The sequence below is a fragment of the Heterodontus francisci genome, chromosome 35, assembly GCF_036365525.1.
Source record: "Heterodontus francisci isolate sHetFra1 chromosome 35, sHetFra1.hap1, whole genome shotgun sequence".
In the NCBI taxonomy this organism is placed as follows: domain Eukaryota; kingdom Metazoa; phylum Chordata; class Chondrichthyes; order Heterodontiformes; family Heterodontidae; genus Heterodontus; species Heterodontus francisci.
Window position 1 is genome coordinate 41,238,134 of NC_090405.1, and position 26,442 is coordinate 41,264,575.

At 43.4% G+C, this 26,442-nt stretch overlaps 1 protein-coding gene across 8 annotated transcripts in view; it reads left to right on the top strand.

The window, feature by feature from the left end:
* cd276 (CD276 molecule) overlaps positions 1-26,442 on the top strand; it is a 344,803-nt gene that overhangs the window by 17,799 nt on the left and 300,562 nt on the right. Inside the window, exon 1 of one of the 8 annotated variants that reach the window (XM_068015427.1) lies at positions 20,294-20,362. The exons of the other annotated variants lie outside the window; for them this stretch is intronic. The gene's annotated coding sequence lies outside the window, so the exon portion shown is untranslated. Of the gene's footprint in view, positions 1-20,293; positions 20,363-26,442 lie in introns of those variants that run through there. 8 annotated transcript variants of the gene reach the window in all.

Genomic DNA, 26,442 nt, shown 5'->3' on the forward strand with positions numbered 1-26,442 from the left:
GTGAATAGCCACCCCGATGTACCCGAATGCAACTACTCGCTCCAGTGCCACCAGCTGCTTCTCCCGCAGCCCCCCCACCCCCCTTCAGCTGCTCGTTCCAGACCTCGTTGCTCCCCCTCCCTCCTCCCCCCACTTCCCTGGCCGATTGTTCCCCACTCTCTGGCTGCTCGCTCCCCGCTTCCTCACCACCCCGCCCCCCTCCCCCCCAACAGCCGATAGCTCCAGGCCGCACTGCTTCCGTCCTCTCGGCCATTCGCTCCCATGTTTGATCATTCACTGGGCGCCGCCCGAAGAAGCAAAGTGGACATCAAGGGGTGACATAGGAGCGAGTGGCCAAGAGGAGGGAAGCGGTATGAAGTGAGTAACAATCGGCAAGGGGAGTGGCGGGGGAGCAGCGAGGCCTAGAGCAAGTTGCCAAGTGGCGGGGGGAGGTGAGATTTGCAGTCTCAAAGTTTCCCGTTCAGTCGCTTCCTCCAGCCGAGTTGGGGGCTGGATACCCGATAACGTTTTATCGTACACGCGTGAAGCTGGACCTGGCGCGGAAACGCGAAGACGTCATCCCACGCATGCGCCATTAAGTCCTGGCAACGTGTAGCTGCGATCTTGGTGCACTCTGACGTCAGCGAACCGGTGCGTTGTCAGCAATCACTTTGTCCAAAAAAAAAAAATGTTGATAGCATAACATTTCCTACACACTAAATAAGGCAGACTTGATTATCCAACACTATTTAAAACTTTTCTGAAGATAATCATCAATCATTGTGCTACATCCATCTGTTTGTTTAATTTACATTGGCAAAAATTTGTGTAATCACAGAGGATTAAATTTTATCTGGCTGCAGCTAGATGTTCACTAAACTTGAGCAGTTTCTCAGATTTTCGACAGGTTAAAGATTAAAAGAGGTGCCAACAGTGGTGGTTTCCCACTTGAAGTGTTGGTCAGCATCTAATCTTGCCTAGTCAGCCTGGCTTCAGCTGAAGGGCAGGAAATGACTCCATTGACTTATTTTTAGACATTCTGTCTGGAAATATAGACTGACTCATTCCAGTTGCAGGTGGCTCTATGATCCTCTATTGCTAACCCACATGACATCTTTTCATGTGATCCACTGATGGTGTTATCTTCAGACGGTCTGTTTTTAGAGGACGCATCAGTGACTTGTAAGATTAGGCTACCTAAAGCCGCTGCACGCTCTTTTTATACATTTTTTATTTCTTTTAATTTTGTGTCAATATATTTCACTGTCGCCTCTGAAGGACACAAACGTCATTAAAATGAAACATAAATGTTTTGGCGAGGGAGGGAATCATTCTGTTCCCATAAATGAGTGAATTATTATGCTCTAGCTGATCTCTATCCTTTTCATCTACCTATTCCACTTGAGGGCTTGGATAGCATAAGCTAGACTGATATTTTAGGTAGTTTTAGGATTTTTGTTGTTGTATTAGAAACTTAGGATTCTGTATGTTTAAAAAAAAAACTGAAAGGATTTCAGTGGACATTGAGACACCTGAACTTTATGAATGTTTTGAAAGGAAGTTCAACAGGAGCTGAATTTGTAAACCAGGACAGGAAAGCAGGTAATTTCAAGGAAACCAGTAAGGAGTTTGACCGCAGAGCTACCCTTTGAGTGGCGAGAGAGAAGTTACAGTTTTGAACTTTTTAAAAAGCCAGAGAGTTTGGATAAAAGACAGGCATTTTGAAGTTTGATTCTGACCAGTCTGGAGGTCAGAAGAAGTATTACCTCTCTGTAAAAGAATCCTGCATCTTTTGAGAAGAAACCCTGTATATCAAATGTTGCAGATTCCTATTGCCTCCTGTCTCTGATGAATCAATCCCTGCATCAAGAGTGGTACCTTTTGCCTCCTGCAATTTAAGATACCCTGAATGTTTGCAGAAATCTTGTCTCTCTAAAAAGGACATTTGCATCGAATGTGTAACCGTGAACTGACACCTGTTGCTACACCCCTGATGTGAAGACCTATGTGAAGCCTGCTGAAGTTGAATTTCCTTGAACACTTACCCATCATAGACCTCACCTGGAAAGACTGAGTGGCATCCAACTATTTGACTTTAGGATACATCGCCAAACCAAATGACTTCCTTCTATATCTTTTCAGTGAAAGGGTATTTTTTTATATTGACTCAAAACAGCTGTAAACAAAAATCCCTTCACCCCCCCCCCCCCCCTGGTTAACTGGTTTTTGGAGGTATGTGCATATGCATGAGGGTTGGGGAAAAATAAGGAGCTATAATATCTCTGTGTATATAGATTTACTTCATTATTGGTTAAGACTTGGTGTTATAATAAATAATTAATGTTTTTGTTGATTTGAAGAAACCTAGTCGGTGTGCTTTATTTGGGGGACAATTAGAGTATCTAATTAGCTGTTTTCAGTAAGTGGGAAAATTTATTGATGTGCTGTGACCCGTGGAGAAGTGGGACTGAATTAACAGTGCACTCCTCCCATCTTGGTCATAACACTTGGCTGTTTGCGCAACACTCCAACGTTGAGTTTGCAGATGTTATTGTTCTTGCCTTATAAAGATCAGGTCCCCCATGGTTGAGCCTCTTTTTTCATCAATTTCTTTCTAATTAAACCAGTCCTTAAATTGGCATTTCCGATGTAGATCCAACCAGCTGTAGGTAAATTCCATTGTGGAATAAATAGCTGAAACCGATGATGGGCAGTTCCTGGAGCTCTTGAGAGATGGCCAAGATAGAATCAGGATGAGAATCAAGCATCTAGGTCACTGAGGCTGTAACACAAAGCCACATCAAGCAGACATTAAGGATCCATGGCACCAGTTGGTAGAGAAGGGAATTTTGCCACTGTCTGAGCAAGACACCACCAAAATCAGATTAACTGGTCATTGTTATTTCTGGGAATCTCGCAGTGTGCAAAAATGACTACTGCATTTACCCGCAAGAGCTACGACACGTTTAAGTCATATAGTGCACCGAATTCCTGAGATAGGATGAGGTGGCATATAAATGCAAGGCCTCCTTGTCTGTTTTTCCCTTACCAATGTTCTTCACTTGCCTTCCACTCATTTGTGGGGTAAATTCTCTGTTGCACAGTGGGGAGCAAGCATCCTAGCAACTACAGGCCAGTTAGTTTTACATTCGTGGTGGGAAAGGTTTTAGAAACTATAATCAGGGAAAATATCAATGGACACTTAAAGGTTCGAGTTAATTAAGGAGAGTCAGCATGGATTTGTAAAAGGCAGATCATGCTTGACTAATAGGAAGTAACAGAAGGCTGATGAAGGCAATGCGTTGGACGTTGTTTATATGGATTTTAAGAAAGCATTTGATGAGGTGCCACATAAAAGGCTGGTTAAGAAAATCGAAGCTCAAGTAATAGGGTCAGTGTTCAATTGGATAAAAAATTGACTTATGAACAGAAAACACCGAGTCGCAGTAAATGGTTGCTGTTCAGACTGGAGGATGGTAAACAGTGTTCTGGAGGTACGGCAAACAGAAGATCTGAACCGCCTGCAACAGGACATGGGCAGAGAGGTGGCAGATGGAATTTAATACAGACAAGTGTGGGGTGATGTAATTTTGCAGAAGGAATAGGGAGAGGCAATATATACTTAATGGCACAGTTCTAAAGAGTGTGCAGAAACAAAAGGGGGTATGCATGTGCATCGATCTTTGAAGGCGACAGGACATATTGAGAGATTGATTAGTAAAGCATACGGGATCTTGGGTTTCATAAAGACATTGAGTATAAAAGCCGGGAAGTTATGCTGACCCTCTACAAAGCTCCGGTTAGGCCCCCAACTGGCATATTGCGTCCAGTTGTGGTCAGCACACTTCAGGAGGATGTGAGGGTCCTTGAGAGGGTGCAGAGGAGATTTTCCAGAATGGTTCCAGGGATGGGGGATTTTAGTTACGGAAAAGCTGTGTTTGTTCTCAGAACAAAGGAGATTGAGCAGAGATTTAATGGTGTATGAGATAATAGGCGTAGATAAGTTAGACAAAGAAAAGCTGTTCCCGTTAACTAATGTTACAAGGTTAAGGGGTTGCCCATTTAAGACCGAGATGTATGTTTGTATGTAAAGTTTTGGGCAAAAATGCAGGGGGCATATGAGGAACTTTTTTATGCAGTGTGTGGTAATGACCTGGAACTCGCTGCCCACAAGGGTGGTGGAAGCGGAGACAATCAATGACTTCAAGAGGAAATTGGATGGTCACCTGGGGGAAATAGACTTGCGGGGCTATGGGGATCGAGCTGTGGAGTGGGATTGACAACCTAGTGCCATGGAGAGCTGGCATGGACTTGATGGACTGAATGGCCTGCTTCTGTGCCATAAATGACTGCTGTGTCAATGTCATACAATCAGCTTTTGTGAGGCATGAATGCCTATTGGATACTGTATTATTGTGATCTCCACTTTCATTGCTAATATTCAAGGATAAGGTGTGGCAAGTGCAGTCTGCTACTTTCTCCGCATTTTGAGATCTGGTTCTCGTTTTGCCTGCTGCAGAACGATTGGACCCTGGGCCTAGAGGTTCAGATCAGGCATTTCAAAAATTATTCTATCGGATTTCAATTTACTCTCAAGACACAAAGTAAATCAGCTCTGCTAATTGTTGTATAATTGTGAATTAAACTCCCAAAAGCTAACTTCAGGAGCAGTGTTTTGTTTTAACTACATTTTAATTGCTGTCATTGGACACTCCGAGTTATTTGAGTTAAATTTTATGTTGTAACTGAAGCTACAATTCAAAAGCACTTAATTGGTTGTAAAGCACAGTGATGTCCTGGGGTTGTGAAAGGTGCTATATAAATGCAAGTCTTTCTTGCATTGTACGTGGAATTTGCATATTAAGTAGTGCAAAGTAGAATTTCCCCTTAAGCTCTCTCCCAACTCCTCCCTGCCCTCCCTTTTCTCCCCACCTCACCTTCTCCATTGTTTGGTTAAGCTCCTGTCACCTCCTTAGTCCCTCAATGATCCCTTCAACTAAGAGGATGGTCAGGTGATTTGTATGAAGACATTTTGCATATTCAATCCAGGACTGGCTATTGGGAGATGTGCACTGGTTAACTTGTTTTCTGATATTTTTTCTTTCTCTTGTCTTGTGCATGTGCTCTCTTTTTTATATCCCCACCCAACTCTCCCTTTAATGAATGGGGAATGAACTTTACATAAACTTTGTCTCCAATCTGGCACAATTCTCAGATTGTGGATGCCAGCCCCCATCTAACTGGCATATAACATGTCAAGCTAGCACATTAACTTGCTAGAAAGCCTGGTTCTCCAGCACCACACTCTTTTATGCTATATTGGTTTTAACTGTGTTTGACATGTTTAGATCTGCTGTGCCACATCCTCAAATAGGCTTTCACTACAGTGCTAACAGAAATGTGGAATGTTGAGAATATTTGCACTCCAGATTTATGACCTAATGTTGAGAGAAGGTCAAAGTATTTACTCGTTGAGCCACAAAAATCCAACATTAACTCTTGCTTCCATCCCAACGTTCTCCTCAATTTAGCAGACACACTTGTGAAGTTAGGTGCTCAGTCTTTAGTTACATAGAAGTGGTTAAAGATAGCTAAAATACATTTTAATTGGCACTATATTTAAATCTCTTTTTGTGGGTGTTGATTGAGCATGTTGGCCAGGAAATTGGGAGAACTCCCTACTCTTCAAATAGTGCCTTGGATCCTGTATGCTCCTCTGAATGGCTAGACGGAGCCTTAATAACTCATCCAAAAGATGAGTAACAATCCCTGCAGACTTTGAGTCCCCAACTGAGGTGAAGTGGCCAAGTGCTGGAGTGAGGTTTCAACCCACAACCTTCTGACAGGTGAAAATGTTGCTAACTGAGGCAATCTGACATTTATTTTTCCACCCTTTCAGAGATTAACTTCAATGTTAAAACAAAGCTGACATGTGCAAGAAAATAAGGATGTGAAGGAGGATTGTTTATCTTGCACACAAGACTCTTTTCATGAATTGCAGCTAAAATGAAAATTAATTCAGATCTCTGCCCTGCCAGAAACAACACTCTCAAATCGCTTGCTCTGCCAATTTATGAGAAAGTTAAATGAAATTAGTTTGGACAGCTTCAAGAGCATTGAACAAAAGATTCAATAATTTGGTATATTGAGTGCAAAGTGGGAGAACATTGCTTTATATTATGCTAAACATGCACTTTTAAATTTGTAACTTGAGAAAGACCAGAGGGATAGTTGGTGTCAGAAATGAAATCATTCGGTGACAGCATGGGTCACTATTCTGTGCTTGGAGTATGAAACCTGCTGGTGTGAATTAGAGAGAGCTTCCAGAGAATAATAGAATAGTACAGTGTAGAAGGAATCCATTCAGCCCATCAAGTCTGCACCAGCTCTTTTAAAGAGCAATCCAGTTCATCCCACTCTGGCTCCTTCCCTGCATCACTAACCTATTCTCCTTCAAATATTTATCCAATTCCCTTTTTAAAAGCTCCTATTGAACGCCACCCAGACAGTACATTCTAAATGCTAACCACTCATTGCATAAAACGATTTTTCCTCTTCATTAACTCCAGCATGTCCTAAGTATTGCTGCACACATCGATGTAACACTTAAACCATCAAAGATGTAACCTGCCTTTTTATACTCAAGGAAAGATTGTTTTAAAAAAAAAAAATTACATTTCCATCTTTAAAAAAAAATGTCTAAGTGCTGTAGCTTGCATTGAGCAAAATAAGTACAAATCTGCTGGGGTAGAATTTGCCAAAACAGTGTAAAAGGTTGAGGAATTTCAAACATACGTTTATATCCAGCGCAAATTGAGCTTCCATGATCTTTTACGCTTCAACCTTGCAGGCTGGAAGCTGGCCCTGTCTACAAAACTGACCATGGCCTCGGTTCAAGTTAATAAGCTTGGGCGAGTTTCTCAATTGTGGCAATCTGTGGTCCTTCGAGGGTCTCTTAAAAAATAAACTGTTTTAAGGTACAAAGGCACCAGGAAGAACCTTTTTAAAAGTTTTCTTAAACACTTAAACAGACTAGGTACACCAATTTTTTTTATTACTAATGAAACTAGTATGATTCTGTATAGTTTTTTTGAAGTAATTTTCAGTTATTTTAAAATCGGGTTCTTCACAGGTGGTGAATAAGAGTCAAAAAAAGCATATGTTTTTTGATTTTAAGCCCAGTTTCAGATGTATTAATAAAACTGTGCCAGCTTACCACTCTTGAATGCAGCAAGGTTTTGTTTTAATGCAAGGGGAGAAAAATAAGCAATGACATTCTTTTAGGATGTCCAATTGCTCTGGTTGATGGATGTTTTTATGTTTGTAATTATGCAATTAAGTTTGAACAGAAACTTGAACCATAACTTAACTTCAGAAAACAACACAATTTGTGCCCGGATTGCTGATTGCGGCCAAAGTGGAAACACGACCTGTTGTCATTAATACTGGTTGGCACTAACTTACTTAAGCAACTTCAATTAATAACCCTCGAGATATATTGTTGGTATCTACGTTGTGTGCGCACCAGTGTAAAACTTGAAGCCCATACTTAAAGGAATTTATGCCAATTATCAATGCCAAAAAAAAGGAGGAAACTTGGGTCCATTATGTTTTGGTATTGTCCTTGGCAAAATTATAAATATAAAACTGCTGATATGGTCATTTAAAAAAAAAATGTTACTCAGCATCGTCTAATGAACATGTAAAAAATATAGATACATATTTTACACTTTTTTTTTCCCCCCCCCCCCCTGTGTTTTGGGTTCTCCTGTTAAACTAAGCTAAGCCAATTCAAGGTCAATGTCAAGAAACACTTGTTCAAATAAAAAAACTCAAAACTGAGTGTGATAAGTTTTTGTTAGGCAAGGGTATCAAGGGATATAGAATCAAACTGGGTAAATGGAGTTAAGATATAGATCAACCATGATCTAATTGAATGGTAGATCTGGCTGAATGGCCTCCTCCTGCCCCTATGTTCTTATGACACCCTTACTGATATGTCTCCTTCAACCACAAGGGAAGGACACTCCAGAATCGAATCACACCTCACGAGGGAGGTTTTTTTCGGTAAGGGAGGTTTGGTCCTTTTTTTCCTCCCCAATGGCTCTAGCTCTGAGCAGCATCCAGTTACCAAGCTCGAGTCACTGAAACTTTCTCAATGAAGACGGACTAGTTTGAGTGTCATGTGGAGGTCAGCATGCAACCTGGTGACCCAGTAGAGTGGGAGTCCAACTTCAATAGGCTGCTGTAGAAGGAATTTAAAAAGGAGCTCTCTATCAGGAAATCTACTTCCGTATGCAGAAGAAACATCTGATTTATAATCTAGCTTTTGATGAGATCAGCTGAAGCCCATTCTAGTGGCGAGAATTTCTGTTAAGTTGTTTGTTTTCCAGTGAGCTTCAAATAACTGCAATCTTTGCTAAGACAGCAGATGATCTTGTGAAATGAAAGCTTGTATGAGAAATTCAAGAAATTACCTATTGAAGATACTGAAATGCTATATGACTTTGGTGAAATAATTTATAGCATATTATTTATATTAGGAAGTTGTTTTACCATTTCAGTTCTGCCTTTTTAGGTTCAGTAGTATCATTCGATTGCCTCAGTGGTTGAAATGTCTTGCACTCAGTGAGTGGGAGTTGACACGTACTGCCCTAGGATGGCATAATCAGTGGTTTAACAATAGTATCTCCTTATGACAAGAACCAGATATTTGTGCCTTTCATATATGGTGCTTTATATCTCTCCAAAGGCAGACTGAGCAAGATTTCGAGACCAGGGCCAGAATTTTACACCTCCCCAAAGAGCAGGCTGGTGGCTGGGTGGGAGACGGTGCAGGTGTAAAACGGAATGGGAAGCTGGGGGGGGGGGGGAGTTGGTGGTGGTGGTGGTGGTGGTGTGGGGGGCCCTACCGACCACCGGCACCTGCCTCCGCCATTTTACGTGGAGCAGCGGGAAACGGCCCCCCCCCCCCCCCGGCTGAGCAAGACCCTTAAGTGGCCAATTAACGGCCACTTAAGGGCCTCTGCCCTCCACGGGGATTTTACCTTTGGCAGGTGGGCTGCCTTGGGGGGGGGGGGGGTGGTGGTGGGCCGCCTGATTTTGCCACCCCTTGCCTCGCCAGGGCCCAACTGATCACCGCCAGAAAGGCCCCAAAAACCTACCTTTTCCTGGGGCCGTCCTTCCTCTTCCTTTTGAAACGGGGTTGCAGTCCCAGCAGTGGTCACCGCTCCTGGTGGTGCTGCTGGGACTAAGAGTGGCCGGCAGCTCCATTGAGGCAGGAAGTCCTGCCTAATGAGGTGCAAGTCCCACCTAAGACCAATTAAGGGCCTGGGGACCGTAAAATCCGAACTGGATCCCCAGACCCAGCCGAAGCAGAAACACCACCGAATTTTCGGTCGGTGAATGGTTCCCGTCCGACTAGCGAAGAATTCTGGCCTAGGTCTTTATTTGAATCTATAAGCTGCTTTATTTCACAGTGAGGTTAATATACATAACAGCAGTAATGAGCAAACTCACAATTCAATCATCACAACTTACCTTCGTATAATAGTACAAAATGAAGAACTTGCCTCACTTTTCCACATCAGTGGTCTTAAGACACTTTCTAACGTTCTTCTGGCATTTTCAACCTCCAAGATTGCACAAAAGCTCTAATTTGTATGTACGTATGAGTCTCTGTTTATCTTCCTTTATTCATGGTCAAAATGGATCAAAGTCTTTCCAACACAATGGGTGTGAGAGATCTAATAATTGCTGAGACAAGTTAACAAATTGCTTATTATAGAGTGGTTTGGAAACTAACATCAAAGCTTGCTCCTTAGCATCTTGACTACATATAAGTTTTTAACAACAGGTCTTTGAAATTATGTGAATACACTGTGCTTTAAAGGACAACGTTTTATAAGTAACTCTCCTTCCAAATCCTTCCTGTGGAATTTTTTAAAATTAAGATCCTAAAGTGTCAAACAAGACTATTCCTCACCCAAACAATAACAAAAAAAGGAAAACTGGTCATTTACCTTATTGATGCCTCGAAGGCAATGGCATTGAATGGTTATTGTGTTTGCAATGCGCTTCCAAAGTAATTCACTGTCAAATGCTTTTGAAGTATTTTGGTATAATAAGGCCAGATGTCAATGCAGGTGCTATTTATAAAAACCATAGCAGTAGTTGGCTGAAGGAGCTAACAAGGGGTTATGGTTCAGAGAACATGATTCACAGCACGAGAACCAAATTAAATCCTTCTGTGCTGAAAGCCTCTATGGTCAGTGATGGGATCATTTGAGGTGTTGATTGATGCATTTAAAGCATTGATTTAAGTACAGTTTTTCTTGTCCATTTGTACCAATTTGCGAAATGTACTTCGTAACAACTTCGTAGCATGTAGATGACTGGCAGTAAGTTTGCATTTGGTAGGAGTACATAAATATAATGTATTTGATATGGCAATGTATAAATAAATAATATGGGTTAGAAACCTCAATCTGTTTCGTAATCAAAAACAAACGACCAGGAATGGCTTCAAGTTTTTTTTTAAAATCTTGGTTTCAAAGACATGCTGCTGGGTTTACTGCAGTCTCTTTTTGTGATGTTATGGCGTGTTCTGGATTTACAGTTTGCTATTCTTGGATTGATATCTGTACCTGTTCTTATTCCTCCTTGCTCAGCATGTTTGACATGATGGTCGAGGCTGGAGGGCTGCGCTGTCTTTCTCTAGTTCCACTTCTCCGCCAACCAGGTTTACATAATAAACAAAACTTTTTATTGATTATAAAACAAGACTTATTCAATAAAGATGCGAAGCTTATTAACAATGAAACTTGAAATATGGAAGTTCCCTTCTAAATTAATCCAACAAATATGCGCACGCACACTGGTTCAAGAGAAAAATTTTCTCTGCAGAGATCTCTTTACAAAAAAATACTTTGGACAAATACTTGTTAATTCTTGAAGGAAAAGGATAAGATATAGAATGATATCAGTTGTCCCTTTTATTCTGGCATCCCAAATACGTATAGACGACTTCACTGGAATCTTTTAGGAGCAGTTCTCTTCAGGTGACATTGAGGATTAGTCTGGCAAGCTTTTCAGGAGAAAGGTGGCATCAGGGGTTTCAGCTAGCACACTGGATTCTCAGGGTTTCTCAGAGGTGGAAAAAGGATGAGCTGGTGGCCTCTCTCTTAGTAAGCTTACCTCCAACTAACTCAAAAACAACATCCAAAATGAAACCAACTCTTGACCACCATAAATCTTGACATGTCATTTTACCTGCCAACAACTCCTTCCTAGTCATCAATGCTCCTACTGTCTACTTAGCTTAAACCCTTACTGGATGTAACATGTCTTGTTTTTAAACAAAATCTCAAGTCCTTCCAGTGTATAAACCCCCCCCCCCCGCGCCCCCCCCCCCCCCACACAAAGTCCAGCATCTCTTCAGTCCTTCAAATGAATCAATTTCTGCAATTTTTAAACGCGAGTCCTCAAATATTTTTAAAAAGGAAGTAGTCTAACGATGAGTACAGTGCAAAGCATTATGTTTTCTACTGCGGTTTAGAACGCTGGCAATAGGAAACCATTAAATTGGACTGCTGGGTGTAGTGAAAGGTGCTTACTCATCCAGCTGCTACCACCATGATCCTTTCAACATAGGACCATTGTAGCAGAAATCATGGGATTTTCTCCTGTCTAAAATCTCAGTGATGCTAAAGTATTCATCTACACCAACTTGGGTATTCTCATTTCCTTTTTCCCTTCCGTTCCCTTCTGATTGGGGTTGTGAGAGTAACTTATTGGGTTTGCTATGGCGACAAGCTATTGTGTTGGATAATGGTTATGGCGTGTTGCCTAGGCGTATCCGCAGCTCATAGGAAACTGCCAATTTGAGTAGTTCAAAAGGTGGGAGCGTAAATCTGAAGTCCTTGTAGACCCGAGCAGGCCTTTACCTCAGACCAATTTAAAGAATTGCTCAAGATTTTGCATTTTAAGACTTGTACTGCAACAGCTAAACTAACAATCAACACTAATTAAACAGTACTTTGTAAGCAGCTGATAAACTAAATTGCAGAGAGAGGCATTACTTATTAAAACACTTGAAAACACCTCACCACATTTGTTACACAGTCCACATTTGAAGTGATATCTTTTCAGTTAGAAGTGCCAAACGCCTCCCAGTTGCAATGGTTGGATCTCCCATTCCTAATCAGTCAATGTCCTCTTCGCTCACTTCTTCCAACTGCTTTCAACCTGGACTTCTGTGAAGAAGGTGATCCTGTTGGTCCTTTTTTCTCCACAAACCTCAGCTTTCAAATTGGGTTCAAGTCTTAACAGCCTTTCACTATCAGTATTATGACAGCAGATGTTTTATCTCCCCTACTGCACCCCCCCCCCCAATCTCTGCCTTCTCACCCCCCCCTCCCAATCTCTGCCTTCTCTCCTCCTCCCCCCCCCCCCACCTCCCAATCTCTGCCTTCTCTCCTCCTCCTCCCCCCCCCTCCCAATCTCTGCCTTCTCTCCTCCTCCTCCCCCCCCCTCCCAATCTCTGCCTTCTCTCCTCCTCCTCCTCCTCCCCCCCCCCCTCATCTCTGCCTTCTCTGCCTCCTTTTCTCCCCCCCCCTTCTCTGCCTCCTTTTCTCCCCCCCCCCCTTCTCTGCCTCCTTTTCTCCCCCCCCCTTCTCTGCCTCCTTTTCTCCCCCCCCCCCTTCTCTGCCTCCTTTTCTCCCCCCCCCCCCCTTCTCTGCCTCCTTTTCTCCCCCCCCCCCCTTCTCTGCCTCCTTTTCTCCCCCCCCCCCCCCTTCTCTGCCTCCTTTTCTCCCCCCCCCCTTCTCTGCCTCCTTTTCTCCCCCCCCCCTTCTCTGCCTCCTTTTCTCCCCCCCCCTTCTCTGCCTCCTTTTCTCCCCCCCCCCCCCTTCTCTGCCTCCTTTTCTCCCCCCCCCCCCCTTCTCTGCCTCCTTTCCTCCCCCCCCCCCCTTCTCTGCCTCCTTTTCTCCCCCCCCCCCTTCTCTGCCTCCTTTTCTCCCCCCCCCCCCTTCTCTGCCTCCTTTTCTCCCCCCCCCCCTTCTCTGCCTCCTTTTCTCCCCCCCTTCTCTGCCTCCTTTTCCCCCCCCCCTTCTCTGCCTCCTTTTCTCCCCCCCCCCCCTTCTCTGCCTCCCTTTCTCCCCCCCCCCCTTCTCTGCCTCCCTTTCTCCCCCCCCCTTCTCTGCCTCCCTTTCTCCCCCCCCCCCTTCTCTGCCTCCCTTTCTCCCCCCCCCCCTTCTCTGCCTCCCTTTCTCCCCCCCCCCTTCTCTGCCTCCCTTTCTCCCCCCCCCCTTCTCTGCCTCCCTTTCTCCCCCCCCCTCCCCCCCCCCTTCTCTGCCTCCCTTTCTCCCCCCCCCTCCCCCCCCCCTTCTCTGCCTCCCTTTCTCCCCCCCCTCCCCCCCCTCCCCCCCCCCCTTCTCTGCCTCCCTTTCTCTGCCTCCCTTTCTCTGCCTCCCTTTCTCCCCCCCCCCCTCCCCCCCCCCTTCTCTGCCTCCCTTTCTCCCCCCCCTCCCCCCCCTTTCTCTGCCTTCCTTTCTCCCCCCCTCCTCCTCCCCTTCCCCCCCCCCCCCCCACACTGTATAGATTCCATACAACGAACTGCTGCACATATTATGAGCTAGGATGTAATCTGTAAAATACATCCACAAATCAGTGATTGTGGAGATTGCTGTACACACGCAGTATAGTGCAGTTATAATAAATTGGACATTTACAGCTATTTTTCCCCCAATATCTTTTTCCCTGCTTTCAGCCTTTCCAGTTGCAGTTTATTACTTTTGGTTTGGATTATGAGTCTAGAATTTTCCGGACTGTAGCCAATGACATGTTGGTCTGTACTGGATGACAGAAGGTTCTATCCACAGCTTGGGGGTGGGCTGAGGGCGGAATCGAGTTAGCACACCATGGCTCAAGTGTCAACCATCTACAAGATGCACTGCAGCAACTCTCCAAAGCTTCTTTGACAGCATTTTCCGAAGCTGCAACCTTTACCACCGAGAAGAACAAGGGCAGCAGGCACATGGGAAAACCACCATCTACAAGTTCCCCTCCAAGACACAAGCCATGTATTGCCATTTCTCCTTCATCACTGAGTCAAAATCCTGGAACTCCCTCCCTAACAGCACTGCGGGAGCACCTGTACCACACAGACTGCAGTGGTTTAAGAAGGTGGCTCACCACCTTCTCAAGGGCAGTTGGGGATGGGCAGTAAGTGTTTGCTTTGCCAGTGGTGCCCACATCCTGTGAATGAACAATAAAAATAAAGTCAAGAAATGCTGGATTCACTCAGCAGGTCTGGCAGCATCTGTGGAAAGAGAAGCAGAGTTAACGTTTCGGGTCAGTGACCCTTCTTCGGAACAGTTCCGAAGAAGGGTCACTGACCCGAAACGTTAACTCTGCTTCTCTTTCCACAGATGCTGCCAGACCTGCTGAGTGAATCCAGCATTTCTTGTTTTTGTTTCAGATTTCCAGCATCCGCAGTATTTTGCTTTTAATAAAAATAAAGTTGTCCTTTTATCATTTGGAGCGTTCCCATCTCCATAATGTAGCTGAGCATCTGTCCCAGAAGGAAGCCTGGTTAAGGTATGTTGCATCTGGGACTGGATCCTGAGTTTTCCAAATGGAAATCTAGCCACCCACTCCTTGGTATTTGAGATTCCTGACTTCACATGATAATTATACTCATCACTGTCTTGGAATAAACAGCTAGCATCAGAACAGAATGTAATTCTTGTATTAAGGCTTGGGAGCTGGTGCCAAATTCTCTGTTTTAAAAGTAGAAGACAACCCTGGGAAAGCTGTTTGGATCCTTAAAACTATAAGTGAAGTTCACACAGCAATTTGCCTTTAATTTAGTAATGCATTGCAAAGAAATGAGTGCAATCAGACAAAAATTGACAGAGCTGAAGAAGGAGGCTTTAGCCCAGCTGATTTTGGTCTAAGGAGCATTTTAAAAGAGGAGAGATGCACTGAGATTTTGGGAAGGAAATGGAGCTTGGGACCTGGATAGCCAATGGTGGCCAAGGGGATTTGGGTGCACAAGAGGCCAGAATTGGAGGAATGTAGAGTTCGCTAGGGCTCAAAGAGGTCACAGAGGTATGAAGCTGAGAGGCCAAGGAAGGAATTGAACATCAAAGAGCAGCGGGTTATGAAAACTTAAAGCACTGAGTGACCTCTGACCTGACCACTGTGGCCACAAATGACATCCCAAAAGTAAGTTTGTCAAAACTGCAGGTGGCCACATCTCATCAGTTATAATAACTACTCATGTAAACGACGAAGGGTGGACTAACTTCAGAGAATAATGGAATCATTCAGCAAGGAGGCCATTCAGCCCACTGTGTGCTGGCTGTTTGAAGAGCTGTCAAATTCGTTCCACTCCCCTGCTCTTTCCCTATACCCCTGCAAATTTGTCTTAGAATGTTTTTTATTGTCACTTCGGTTCCAGCTGAATAGAAAGCGGATCACGTGTTTAGCAAGGGAGTCTGCTGCCATTTTGCATGAATCCCTGGACTGGATCTTTTATGATCTGACCAGAACAGTGTAGTTTGGACAACTTGATCTAGGTCCATTGGAGAATGCAAGTAAAATGGGGAGATGCTTGGAAGGTATTTCACTTGATGTAATTCCGTTGTCTGTTCTGCCTCTCTGCAGCTTGCACTGAGATAACATTGTGGACTTGTGCCAGGTTGGAGGATATTACTAACAACATTACACAATTGCTTCAGTACAACCTCATTTTCAATGCATTGTAGCCAAATGATGACTAACATAGTTTGTTTTTAAAAAGATTAAATATCATCAGAAGAGTGTACAATTTCAGCCCCTGCAGTGCAAATTGATTCCAGCTGCAGCTGATTAAATTTTTTGGCTCTGTCTGTTAGGAAGAACTCTTGGTTCCACCATAATGGCTCCATTATTCCACCTTTTCCCCCCCCCACCCCCTCTGTTGATGACAGCTGCTATTGTTTCATGAAGTGATGTCAGTGTCCAATACAGGACACTGCTTTTTTTCAGAAACTCCAAGATCTGGTGCTGAGTTCTGCAACATCACTTCTCAAAACGGCACACCAAGACTTGAGTAAAAGTACAGCATCAATTTCTTTTTGCTGTGAATTTGACCGTCGTCATCATGAAGGATGTCAGTGATGGGTTCCATTTCTCGCATCAGGAATTCCCATGGCAGGTAGAGCATTGGCTGGTTAAGATGGTAAATAGCTGAATCTTGGAGATCGGGGAGGTCACTCCTTCACTGCTGAGTTAGTCGTCTCCGCTTTGGTGGCAATCAGGACGTTTGTGTCCCTGCACTGGGCAGGATGTAACTGACCATATTTCCAGCTCCTGATTGCTGTCTGAAAGCCTTGCTGGAAATTAATTCACCTTGAGTATGCTGAACTTGCATTTAGCCAGTCCCTTTCACAACCTGAGGATGTCGCAAAGCAGTTTTACAGCCAATGAAGTGCTTTTGTATAGTAGCTGTTGTAATGTAGGAATTGTGGCAGCCGCTTTTGCACAATGCAAGCTCCCACGAGTAGCAATGTGATGACCAGGCAATCTGTTTTAGTGCTGTTGGTTGAAGGATAAATATTTGCCAGAACACCAGGGAGAACTCCCCTGCCCTGGGATCTTTTACATCCACCTGAGAGGGCAGACAGAGCTGGGTTTAATGTCCCATTCGCAATATCGCGATTTCCTAATTTTACAAGAACTGCAACCTATCTGTGATGAAGTTGTGATTTGGCTAGCAAATTAATGGATTTTCCTAGCTTATGCATCATGAACTTTGCTGCAGTGTCTTCTTACATAGGCTTCCTTTTAAAAGCAGATTAAATTTTGGGAACAACCTCACTACTTTGCCTTGATTTATTTTAGTTTCTGAACATATTTCTTTCACTTGATTGTCAACCTATTTGGAAAGGCAAGGTTTGTTGCAAATGCCTAGGAGAAGGGTATAAAATCTGCTTAATCTCATGCGAATGTAAGAAATAGGAGCAGGAGTAGGCCACATGGCCCCTTGAGCTTGCTCTGCCATTCACTTAGACCATAGCAGATTTTAATTTGCCTTCCCTATCCCTTGATTTGTGGAAATCTATCAGTCTAAGTCTTAAATATATTCAATGACTAGCCCAGAAGGCTGTGGATGGTCAGAGAATTCCAAAGATTCACAGCCCTTTGAGTGAAGAAATTTCTCCTAATCTTAGTCCTAAATGGACAAGCCCTTTTCCTCCTGAGACTACACCTAGTTCGAGACTATCCAGCCAAAGGAGACAGCCTCTGAGCATCTACCCTGTCAAGTCCTCCTAAGAATTTTACCTGTTTCAGTGTGATCACTTCTCATTTTCCTAAACTCCAGAGAATGTACATCCATTTTACTCTATCTCTCTTCATAGGACAACTCTCTGATTCCAGGTAAGAATATAGTGAACCTTTGTTGCATCCCTTCTAAGGCAAGTATAGTCTTCCTTAGGTAAGGAGACCAAAAGGGTACACAGTACAGGTTCAATCTCTAAGCCTTATATAATTTTCAAGACTTCCTTACTCTAACACTCCAACCCCCTTGCAAAAAAAGGCTTACATATCGTTTGCTGTGCCTACCAGTTAACTGTTTGTGATTTTGTGTACAAGGACGCCAAATCCCTCAATACCACATCTTGTCGTTTAAATAAATATTTTGCTTTTCGATTCTTCCTACCAAAGTAGATAATTACACATTACCCCATATTATGCTGCATCTGCCACCACATTTCTCAGTCACTTAACTTGATATCTCTTTACAGCCTCTTTGCGTTCTCCTCACAGCTTACTTTCCTACCTAGCTTTGCATCATCAAAAAACTTGGATATTACACTCAGTCCCTTCATCTAAGTCATTGATATAGATTTTAAATAACCAAGGCCTCAGCACTGATTCTTGCGGCACCTCACTTAATACAACCATCCAGTTCTTCAAACTGTTCCTACTCACTACTTTTGTCTGTTAGCCGATCCTCAATCCATGCTAATAGATTTCCCCCCAACCCTATGAACCCTAATCTTACGTAACAACCTTATTGAATGCCTTTTGAAAATCCAATTAGATGACATTCACCAGTTGCCCCTTATCTATCCTTCCAGTTGCAACCTCCAAAAATCTTGAAAGGTTTGCCGAACAGTTTTGTAACTACTGCCTAACCATGACTTTTTAAAATCATTGCTACCACGTACCTAATAGATTCTCGCTTTTTCCTACTACTGATGTGAGACTAATTAGCCTCTACTTCTCTTGTTTTCTTTCTCCCTCCTTTCATGAATAGCGGGTTTGCATTTGTTACCTTGCAGAAGATCAGTAATACAATTGAATTAATTGAAATAATGCCTGCTAAAATATTGGACCAAGGAATTTCATATGAATGTGCAAAGGGTTTGTGTTGTATGAAACTAATAGACAATCTTGAGGCCCTTGACAGTGGTAATGTGTTCAAGATTGCAGATAATTGCATATACATAGCTTCTCTGGAGGACATGAAAGATCCTATGGAACTATTGCAAAGAAGAGCAGGGGAGTTCTCCCTGATCTCCTGGCCAATATTTATGTCTCCATCAACATCACAAAAAACAGATGATCTGGTCATTCCCACATTGCTGTTTGTGGGACCTTGCTGTGTGCAAATGCACTGCTGCATTTCCTACATTACAACAGTGACTTGACTTCAAAAGTACTTCATTGGCTGTAAAGCACTTTGGGATGCCATGCTGTGAAAGGTGCTATGTAAATGCAAGTCTTTTTTTTATCTTCCTGTGACTATAGCTTCCCTGCTAGAAACATAGTATTGTGGAATTGCCTCAATAATGAATGATCAAAACATCTGTATTTTTCCATTTCCATTCCTTGCTGTTTATCTGGAATTTCATTGTGTTGCATGTCATAAAAACTTACTGCTGTCCATCCACAATAGTTTTCATCTGTTTCAACTGTTACTTATTTCTGCACCTATTCCTCCCTCCACTGACTTATAGGCAGAGAAGGAACTGCTGCATGGGGTCTAAGCCAACTATAGGTGTGCAAGATTGGATGGGAGATGGTGACTACATTCCTTAGGTATGAGAGATTCCGGAATGGAGCCCAGATGCTGGTTTAGTGCTGAGCACATCAAACTGTTTGTTTCTGGTCTTGCAACAGGAGCTGAGGTGGATTAAGGTCCGTTCAGAATCCTGGCAAACTTCTTGGGTCTGGTACAATTACTATTCCAACTCAACACTGGATTCAGTAAAAGGTGCAAATCTGATACCCACTTGGGAGGTCAAACCAAGTATAAGATGAAGGCCAGCTCGGGTTTGCAAATGAGACCTGACCTGAGCCCGACAGAATCACATCCAGCCCAAGCCTGAGCCGGCCTGAATCCTTCCATTTTTTTTTTCCCTCGCCCTACCCAGCCATCAGTTAACCTACCTTCCGTTTTTCACTTTGTTGCTTATCTGCACAAGCTTAAAATAACTAACAAAACCACCTTTTCAAGCCCAAAAAGTATATAAACATTGTAGCCACTTGCCTGAGGTTGTGATAGAGCACGTCTGACCCGACCCGGCCCCGAATGCCGGACCTGAAAGTGCGACCTGACCCGAGCCCGACACGTGTCGTCGGGTTTGGGTCAGGTAGCCGGCCTTTAATATGAGATGCGAGCTTTCTGCCACCCTGGCCTTGTGTTTGAGGGCCAGTATTAGCTGACAGTCCTGTAGGATAAACTGTTCAACTCCGCTTTTACATGATAAAACTGAGCGCGCAAATCAAGGGTTGGTATGTGTATCTATTTCAAACAATCAGTGGTTGGATGGTCTATGCAACTTGAAACCATCTTCAGCGTGCAACCATGGAAGGTCAGCAGATTCAGCATGTATTGGGAGTGAGCCTTTGGTTTGGTGGTAGCCTTCCCATCTCTAAGTCAGAAGTTGAAGGGCTCAAGGGCCACTCTAGCAGTCCTGGTGAGTCGATACTAGAATATGGCTTCTAAATACTGGGTTGACATTGAGCAGGATACACGCACTCATTCGGACAGTGATCACCGGCGTATTGGTAGTATTCCCACTTCAGAGTCAGGAGGGTTGATTGAAGCCCCACTGTAGACTGCTGTGACTCTGAATACTGTATTGATGCTCTGTGGGGGAGTACTTGTGTCCATATGATTGTCGGTGCTTCATCATCCTCTCGATCTTTCTTTCTTTTTGCCAGCCAATTTCTTTCCAAAGAAATCCAGGCAACCAGCCCAAAGTCTACATAACTCAGACTTGGCTTTAACGCTCTGCAATCCTGAGATCGATGACTGAATAAGAAATCTTTTGTGCTTTTCTTTCCCCTTTTTGCAAACAAAATTCCTCCTTTGCAGCAAGAAATTGTAAGTAATTAGTCTACATAATTTTTCTCAGCAGATGATGAAATATCACGACACCCCCCCTTCTGCTTTCTAACTCCTCCTGCTGCCCCTCTTTTTCTCCACACCCCCCCCCCCCCTCCCCCACGCCAGTATTGTTCAGAAGTCCACTGTCTGCTTTGAGCTGAAAGTGTCGGAGCAGAGAAGGAAATTTTACAAAGCATTTCTTCTGTTTTTGCTTGTGTCCCTTCCCCTCCCCCAGCATACACAACCTTGTTTCACAAGCAGATTTTCCTTATGGTCCCTTCCCCCACTCGACAGCAGTCTGTGCTCGGCCTTCCATCAACCTGCTCAGCATTCTGGGGTGGTGGGGGTCAGGGGAGTGGGGAGGGCTGTGCAGGGTGGGGGGGGGGGGGTGGTGCTGGGTTCCACCTCCTGACACTTCTCATTATTTTTATATTTGCTTTGTTGTTCTCTTCACACCCAGTTGATATTTTGTTTTTAAAAAGGGTATCAGTAATTTATATTAAAAACGAGGAAGCTTGAAAGAAACACTCTAAGAACTGGAGAATATTAGCATGTGAGCAAATATTTTCTTGAATGGAATATTGTTAACTACAAACATAGGGATGTCAATATTATGGATAGGGTGTTAAACTAAGACCTTGTCTGTTCCAGTGAATAAATGAGCTTCAAAAATTTCCATTATACAATTTGAAGAGAGTAGAGTCAACATTGCTTGTAGTCAATCTGTTTTTCTGGTGTCTGTTGAGGGAGGAATGTGGGCCAGAATGCCGGGGGGCACTCCCTGCTCTTTCTTCACTAAATGCCTTGACAATGCAGCACTTCCTTGGTACTGCCCTGAAGTGTCAGCACAGGTAATGTGCTCCAATTATGGAACAGAGCTGAAACCCATCGCCTGGTGAGAGTGCTATCACCGAGCCAAGCTGAGATGTTATAAAAACAAAAAGCATTGTTGAAGTGGCCAAGCCCTCGCAATCCAACCCTTGAAGCCCAGGCAACTTATTTATATTTGATGCATATTTATTGGTTTGCTGGGAAAAAAAATTAAAAGGGGGGAAAAGCAGTGGGGACAGAATGAATATTGATGATGACTTTATAAAGGCTGCTTGAAATGTGTGTTTTTAACAAAAAAAGAAGCCAAAAATATATAATCAAAATCCTGATTTATAAAAATGCATTCTTTAAGCAAGGAGTTTATTGATAGTAAAAGGGCAGGAACAGACTAGTTGATCCAGCATTAATCTAACTTGCCAGGCGGGAATTCCAGAGGATCAGTGCTGGTTTATACCCCCTGCTTAATATTACTCTCCGCTTAATATTACTCTCCGCTGAAGTCAGTAAAATCGGGGCATGTATAAAATCAGGGTTCCACTAATGGAAATTGGTGGGTAGTTTAAGTTAAAATTGTCCATATTGAATCTGTCCTGTGCTGAAATGGTTTAACTTGCAGATACAGTGACTCCCATCCTGATTTTCCCGACCCACACATCTGCATAGTTTTCGAGGAAGGGCAAAAAAAAATCAGAGCAAAACCCTTCAGCCAATGAGGAATAAACTAAGAAAATCCTCTCTGAGCCCCAAAGATGAACAAGTTCTGGGGACTATTGAGTCATCACTCAATGACCCACCTGCCTTCTATATGTAGAGATTTGGCCACTTTCGAACTTTGGCCAGCTCCTGTTTGAATTGAGTGAATTCACTCACTGTGTCAGCTGGCAACTTATTGCAGATGTCAAGGACTTGCTGTGGAAAGAATTATCTCCTAGCATCTAACCCAGTTCTAAGTGTACAGAACGTCCTTCTGTCCCCTGGTCCTGTGTAATCTATCTAGCTCAAATCCATCTGGTCTGAGGCTTTTTCTTGGGTTATAGCTTTCGATTCTGCCCTGTTGAAGTCTACACTTCCTCAAAGTAAAATTCCCCAGTTCCTCTGTCCTGAAACCAAGGAGCCTGAAACTAAGTATTAATCTAGTAATCATCTTCAAAAACCTTTCCAGAGCTCAGATGTGAGACAACCAAACCTGGACACTGTATTCTGCATGTGACCTGACTAAGGCCTTGTACAAAGAATGAGTAATGTTCCTTGCTTAATATTTAATTGTCCTGGCAGTCACCCTGTTTGCTTTTGCAATAAATCCATGGCATTGGTCATGAACTTTCAATGACTTGTGCACTATAATGCCCAAGTCCTTGTCCCAGTCAATAGCCTTGAGCACATAACCCTACATGGTGTACACATGACCCTTCCCGAGTCCACCATGCTACATTTGCCTACACTAAGACATACAACATTAATTTCCACCAATACTTTTTGTTCTGTAGGTCTTCTGCCAATATGATGGAGGATCAGAAAATGCAATCCCATAAACTTTCTATATTGTCAAATTGTGTATATTTTGAAATTTGAACTCTTATTGAAGAAATTTGTAACTTTTTTTTAAGCTGTGTAATGTTTGTAGACAGTAGCCCACTGCTTATAATACTGAGCACAAAATCTAGGCTGACACTCCAGTGCAGTATTGAGGGTGTGCTGCACTGTCTAAGTTGCTGTCTTTCTGATGAGACACTAAAGTGTAGTTCCCCCTCCCTCACTGGTGGACACTAAATGTCCTGTACTACATGGTGAACAAGGTGGGCTTTTAAACTAATGTGCTTTAGGGAAGGAAATCTGCTATCTTTACCTGGATCTGGTCTTTATCTGACTCCAGGTCCACAGAAATGTGGCTAATTCTTAGCTGCCCTCTGAAATGGCCCAGCAAGCCACTCAGTTGTATGCAAGGAGGTGGCTCACCACCACCTTCATGAGAGTAGTTAGGGATAGGCAATAACCGCTGGCTTTGCCAATACACCCTCACCACGTGAATGATTTTTTTTTTTATACATTAAAGAACACCAACAGGACACCTTGGTGTCCTGTCCAATATTTTATCCCCCAAACAACATAATTTAATACATTAACTGGTCATCTTACTGCTTATCGATTTCAAAAGTATTTAATTGACTGTGAAGCATTTGGGATGTCTTGGGGGGTGTGAAGGGAGCTACCTAAATGCAAGTTTAATTTTTCTTGGAGAAATAAAAGAACTGATGTAAGTAATACTTATCTTCGCACTTTGCCCAGTCTTGAGTGGCAATGACCATCTGGAAGTGGTGTGTATGAAGCCTGGGGTTTTGCTAAGTAGTAGGTAGTCTTGAGGCTGTAGTCTCTATGGATTCGCAGTTATATTGTACTTGCTTTTCAAGTTCAGCATTACTAGATCCTTCTGTATTGACTTCTTGAGATGGACCGCAGTTCTAGAATACATTCTTCTTGGCAAACAGCCCTGGTAAATGCACACAAAGATAAATTAGTCATATTAGCAATAACATTATTACATAACCATTTATTTTTAGTATTTTTTTGCAAATAAGCCAGAATAGCCCAGCAGCTGTTCCACACAATGGTTTTTATAGGATACACCAGGTTGCACTTATTTTCCTGCACAGTGGGGGGGGATATTTTTTGAATGAATAAGCAACTTTACTTTTATGGCAGAAATGTTCAGGAGTACATTTCCGGGATGAGAACCTGCTAACTTTCTTTTGTGATTTCATTGAGTAAAAATAGCTATTGATTGTATGGGAACGTCATCCAAAACAGTGATGGGCAAAAAAAAAAAGAACCATTGGCCCATCCAGCTTGTCCCACGCACTTCTGGCGACTTGAGCATGTTTGATTTTTAATCGCTCCACCATTGACTGTGCCTTACCTGCCTGGGCCCTAAGCATTGAAATTCCTTTCCTAAACCCCTCTGCCTCTCCACCTTGCTTTCCTCCCTTAAGATGCTCCTTTAAAACCTACTTCTTTGATCAAGCTATTGGACATCTGCCCTAATATTTCCTCATGTGATTGTTAAATTTTGTTTCATAATGCTCCTGTGAAATGCCTTGTGAAGTTATATCCTTAAAGGTACTATACAGTTACAGTTGTGGCTCTCAAACAGCCATTAACTTAGAGTTATGCAGCACAGAAACAGGCCCATCGTGTCCATACCAGCCATCAAGCACCTAACTTTTCGAATCCCATTTTCCAGCACTTGCCCGTAGTCTTGTATGCTATGGTGTTTCAAGTGCTCATCTAAATACTTTTTAAATGCTGTGATGATTCCCGCCTCCACCACCTCCCCAGGCAATGCATTCCAGACTCCAACCACCCTCAGGGTGAAAAGAATTGTCCTCAAATCCCCTCTAGCCCACCTCCTGCCCCTTACCTTAAATCTGTCCCCCCTGGTTACTGACCCCTCCGCTAAGAGAAAAAGTTTCTTCCTATCTAACCTATCAATGTCCCTCATAATTTTATACAACTCAATCATGTCCCCTCCTCCCCCTCAGCCGCCTTTGCTCTAAGGAAAACAACCCTAGCCTTTTCAGTCTCTCTTCATAGCTGAAATACTCCATCCCAGGTAACATCCTGGTGAATCTCCTCTGCACCCTCTCCAGTGCAATCACCCCTTACCCTTCTTAATTCCAGGGATAGAGTAAAGCTCTGTCTACACTCTCCCATCAAATGCTGCCAAGCCAACCACAGCCTGGAGTTATCTACAGAGTAAATCTTTGTCTTCTCTGTTCCATCAAACACTCCCAGGGCAGGTACAGTGTGGGGTTAGATACAGAGTAAAGCTGCCTCTATTTCTCCTCCATCGAGATGGAGAGAGTAACAGTGAGAAAGACAGGGATAGATGGAGAGAATAACAGAGGGAAGGATAGCAATGGGAAAAGTACCAGAGAGGAAGAGATTGGGATGGAGCGGGTCGGTCAGTGTTCCTGCAAAGCTGTGTGCAGCAGCCTGGAAGGTACCACGCAGATCCTGTTCCGTGATAAATTTGTAACTGATCTAAAGCTGTGTCTATTTACAGCCAGACCGCATGAATTTAAAGGCACAGGCTTAAGTTAAACACAGCCACAGAGTAATATGTTCTAGGTTATGTGGTGTAATGCTGTTGTCAGAAGGATAGATCCTTTAAACTCTTGTGAAAAATGCTGCAGCAGTCTATGCAGCCAGCACAAGAGAAAAGCATGGGAATGTGAGGAACAGAAGCAAGGATTTTCTGGAACATCTTTACTGCAAGTCTGTTTTTATTCAAGCCTACCTTTAATACTAGTTTTCAATGTGCCAGTGCTCCAGCCTCCCTGATGTCTTTATGTTGCATGAGTTTTACAAAGCAAAAGGCCCAAGTTTGGTCCCCATCTTTGAATCAACTGATTAAGGGGGAAATTAGAGAGAGTGAGTCTTTTGAAAATGCAGTAAACAATATTATTGCATCAGCTGCACAACTAATAGGTTGTGATGTATGTATAATACAATTTGCTCTGGGTTGCATTATTCTTGGCTCGCTGTGTTTTGCACTAACTTTTATAAATCTGGAGAGTTTGGAAATGGAAATTGCTCCATTTAAAGTCATCAGATTTATCTGTTTGGTTTCCTCCTCACTTGGCATGTTGGAGGCTAGCCTCGTCTACTCTCCTGAGCCTTACCCAAGTATCTGTTCTTTGTGTTAGCTCATTGACTAAGCAGCCATTCAACACTCAATCATAGGTGGGGAACAGCCCCACTGACAACTCTGTCCTGTCCTCACCCTGTTCTCTGTCCTGATCCTCAGCCTGGATCACTGGATAGCAAACAGGAGTCATAGCTAGCACAAAGGAAGGTTGTTGGAGGCAAGTCATCTAAGCCTCAGATCATTGCTGCAGGAGTTTCTCAGGGTAGTGCTCTAGGCCCAACTATCTTCAGCTGCTTCATCAATGACCTTCCCTGTAAGATGAGATCAGAAGTGGGGATGTTTGCTGCTGATTTGTACCACATTCAGTACCATTAACAACTCTTCAGATACTGAAGCAGTCTGTGCCCAAATGCAGCAAGACCTGGACAACAAGTTTGGACTTATAAGTGGCAAGTAACATTCGTGCCACGCAAGTGGCAGGCAATGATGGTCTCCAACAAGAGAGAATCTAACCATTTCCCCTTGACATTCAACGGCATTACGATTGCCACATCCCCCACTATCAACTTTCTAGTGGGGGGGGGTTACCATTGACCGGAAA